The sequence below is a fragment of the Nanorana parkeri genome, unplaced genomic scaffold, assembly GCF_000935625.1.
Source record: "Nanorana parkeri isolate BGI_ZX_2015 unplaced genomic scaffold, ASM93562v1 scaffold92, whole genome shotgun sequence".
NCBI lineage: Eukaryota > Metazoa > Chordata > Amphibia > Anura > Dicroglossidae > Nanorana > Nanorana parkeri.
Window position 1 is genome coordinate 1,732,734 of NW_017306360.1, and position 4,180 is coordinate 1,736,913.

General features: G+C 49.1%; 2 protein-coding genes across 2 annotated transcripts in view; one reads left to right on the forward strand and one right to left on the reverse strand.

Moving 5' to 3' along the window:
- The window catches only part of AAMP (angio associated migratory cell protein), a 45,421-nt gene extending 44,353 nt beyond the window's left edge, over nucleotides 1–1,068 (reverse strand). The window contains exon 1 of the mRNA XM_018552585.1: nucleotides 1,064–1,068. The gene's annotated coding sequence lies outside the window, so the exon portion shown is untranslated. The remainder of the gene's footprint in view (nucleotides 1–1,063) is intronic.
- The window catches only part of TMBIM1 (transmembrane BAX inhibitor motif containing 1), a 48,022-nt gene that overhangs the window by 268 nt on the left and 43,574 nt on the right, over nucleotides 1–4,180 (forward strand). The window lies entirely within an intron of this gene.

A 4,180-nucleotide genomic window follows, 5' to 3' on the forward strand; every position in this document is an offset into this window, starting at 1 on the left:
CCAAATGGATATACCCTACGCTGTCTTGATTGTCGCCGGCGATACTTACGTTAACCCAATCTGCCCCCTCGTTTGTTATTTGACTCTTCGCTGACCAGTATTGTCCCCGACTTACGTCATCCGTGTGATACTTAAAGCATTATTTCCTCCTGTTACGTTGTTACATGTCGGTCTAGAGGGAACTGTATGTAAGTGGACATGCGTTCGTTTACATCAGATTGCCCTCGATCCGGCACGAATGGGTCCGTCGAAACGGAACACTGCTCCGTTTGCTTTTCCGACCCTGGCCGGAGCTGGGGGCAACTAGATGTAATTGGACGCCTATCCCTTTTTAGAACCGCTTGTCCATAGACTTACATTGGGCACCCCATCAGGTCTGCCTGAAAAATGGACAGGTGGACCAGATCGGACCGCACGGGTGAAAGAGGCCCTAGATCTACCTACAATTATGTAGCGCAAAGGGCGGCCTGATGGGATCCAAATGAATTGGATAGATGAGGGAGGTCCTCATATTACATCGTTTTGGTAGATCTTAAGTTGACTGCACAAAGTTTGTATGATCAGATTGCAACGTGTTTGGTGAGCCTTAGGTGTGGACTATCCCTATACACAGGAAGGGAACTTTTCCAGGCAGCCGTGGGAATATTTAATTACGTGCGTCCCAGGAGTGATCAGTCTAAAGCTCACCACCCACCTTACATTCTGACTGTTCAATCCTCTTTAGATCTACCAACAACTATGTAGTACATTGGTTCTCAACCTCTCCAGGGCCGGGACCCCTTGGAACATTTGGCAAGTTGTGGTGACCCCCAACGGTAAAATTTAGGAATGACGCGGCTGCTGCAGCGACATCTGGCGGCGTGGTGGGAGAACTGACACTGCTGAGCTAGGAGAGGGCTGAGGAGGACTCTCACCTAGCACAGCAGAAATCACACAGCGACCCCACAGGTTGAGAACCACGCCGTCGGAACAAAAAAACCAAAACGCCACCATAGGAATGAATAGCTAGATTCCTGTTGGCTATTTCGCTTTGCAATAGCCAATAGCAAACTAGCTATTGCACCCGCCCTCTGCTGCTGCCAATCACTAAAAGAGGACCTGATGGATAACTTCAGGTCCCCCTCTGCTGATTGGCAGCAGCAGAGGGTGGGTGCAATAGCTAGTTTGCTATTGGCTATTGCAAAGTGAAATAGCCAATAGGAATCTAGCTATGCATTAAAATCACCATAGGAATGCATTGCTAGATTCCTATTGGCTATTTCAATTTGCAATAGCCAATAGCAAACTAGCTATGCATTTCTGTGCTGGTTTTTTTTTTTTTTACTTACGGCGGCCCCCGATGTCAGATCGCAGGGAAAGGTTTATTCTGCTCGATCGAGCAGAGTAAACCTTTCCAGGAGAAAGTGGTTCTCTCCCAGGCGGCCGGGAGCCGCTATCTAATGAGACTCCCGGGCGACCCCCGGCAAATCGTCATTCGACCCCCGACGTGGTCGCGACCCACAGGTTGAGAACCGCTGATGTAGTACAAGGACCTGCCTGGTTGGATACAAATGCATTGGATAGATCAGGAAGATCCTCATATTGCATAGTAATGGTAAATCTAAAGTTAGCTGTGCAGAGATTGTACGGTCAGGCTGGAACGTGTATGGTGACCCTTAGTAGTTCTGTCAAGTGGTTACTAAAGCAGCGATTTTTCACTCCGATTTGATGAAGTTAAATTGAATTCCCTAACCTGATCCCATCTTTGCTGCAGACATTTGTTGTTTTCTAACTTGCAATGAATGTAGCAATAGTGTTCACAAGGGACGGGAGATAAGAGATCGGTTGGTGACTCAGCAACGTGTCGTTGTTTCCCTGTTTTAGTTTCCCAGCGCCCTGGAATGTCGGCTATTCACCGACCTGAAATTATAAAAAAACTTTTTACTGACCTGAAGATTTTATATAAAAAAACTGCAGAAAAATATCTGTTAAAACAACCGATTTAAAGGAGATCCGCCACATAGAGAGATGGGATCTGCCATTGTGGACTGGAAGGTGCATCCTCCAGATCTGTCATCCCTCGTCAGTTATTCTCTTCACTGTCCTGGAATAAATATTTGCATGTCAGTTGTCATTTCAGCTCCGTGGCTCAGTATATGGGAGTTATGTATGAAAAGTACAACATTAAGAAAATATCTCGTTACTAATAGCAACTGGTCCACATCTGACTGTTATTTCTGCGAGGCATAGTTAGTCTGTATCTGTAAAAAATAAGTCAAGGCAACTGGACTTGCTGTATTTTTCTTGAAGACGTTTCACTGGTCATCCGTCCGGCTTTCTTAATTCGGAATAGTTATTCTTGTTGACACACTTTTCATACATAGGCCCTTGAAAGAAAACTGTCATTGCTGACCATTCCAGATTGGAGAACTGCCAGTCTCCTGGACCTGTGGCAAAGAAATATCTGGCCTGGGGTCTTGTCACCAATATGATGGGGGCCTGGGTCTTGCGGCACCGGACTAGGGGGGCCGGGGCCTGGCGGCACCGGACTAGGGGGGCCTGGGTCTTTCGGCCAAGAATTGCAGGGCCCCGGGCCCAAGAAATGCCAGGCTCATGGACCTGAGGCACCGGGCTAGGGTCTTGTGGCCCCAATCTAGGGGGCCTGAGTCTTGCGGCACCAAGCTCGGAGCCCTGGGTCTTGTGGCAAAGAATTCCAGCCCCCTAGAACTTGTGGCCAAGAATTGCAGGGCCCCAGACCTTGCGGCAAAGAATTGCCAGGCTCCTGGACCTGTGGCACAGGACTAGGGGGGCCCGAGTCTTGTGGCACCAAACTGGGGGGCCCTTGTCTGGTGGCACTGGTGTAGTTCTCGCGTATCCCAGCTTGTCTCTCAGTGCTTTGTACATACACAGACATAGACAATGGTCTCTTCAACGGTGGTTACATAAGAATAAGATTATTGCTGCCTTACTGGCGTACACAGATTAAGAATGAGACGGTTATATAATAATGGCCTGAACAGGCAGCTGTCTTGCCACTGCTCCATAATGGATTGCAGGTCATGTGACCTCAGCAGCTGGGTGGCAGATGTTGGATGCGCTCCCTGTAATTTTACAGTACCCTGCTGCACGCTGCATTATTCTGGTCTGTGCAATGGGACTGAGCAGGAGATGTCGGTTATTCTGATCCGGTGGGGATCAAGCATTGAGTCTTTGTAGCTAAAATATGGATTTGGGGCGGGGGTGTAGATGCTGCTAGCAAGTCATGTCACCGAGGCCCAGGATTTCCGGGGTCTCCTTAGATACAGAGAGGCAGCAGATAGTTGTGTGAACTGTCCATACACAGGGCAACCTTGTAACCATTTACATTTTTATATATATAATTTATACACACACACACACACACTATTGCCAAAAGTATTGGGACGCCGGCCTTTACACGCACATGAACTTTAATGGCATCCCAGTCTTAGTCCGTAGGGTTCAGTATTGAGTTGGCTCCGCCCTTTGCCGCTATAACAGCTTCAGCTCTTCTGGGAAGGCGTCCACAAGGTTTAGGAGTGTGTCTATGGGAATGTTGGACCATTTGTGAGGTCAGGTACTGATGTTGGACGAGAAGGCCGGGCTCGCAGTCTCCCCTCTAATTCATCCCAAAGGTGTTCTATCGGGTTGAGGTCAGGACTCTGTGCGGCCAGTCAAGTTCCTCCACCCCAAACTCCCCCATCCATGTCTTTATGGACCTTGCTTTGTGCAATGGTGCGCAGTCATGTTGGAACAGGAAGGGGCCATCCCCAAACTCCTCCCACAAAGTTGGGGACATGAAATTGACCAAAATGTCTTGGTATGCTGATGCCTTAAGAGTTCCCTCCACTGGAACTAAGGGGTCAAGCCCAACCCCTGAAAAACAACCCCCCCCATAATCCCCCCTCCCCCAAACTTTACACTTGGCACAATGCAGCTAGGCAAGTACCGTTCTCCTGGCAACCGCCAAACCCAGACACGTCCATCGGAGAGAATCGTGATTGGTCACTCCAGAGAACACGTCTCCACTTCTCTAGAGTCCAGTGGCGGCGCGCTTTACACCGCGGCATCCCACGCTTTGCATTGCACTTGGTGATGTAAGGCTAGGATGCAGCTGCCCGGCCATGGACACCCATTCCATGAAGCTCTCTACGCAATCTGAAGGCCACACGAAGTTTGGAGG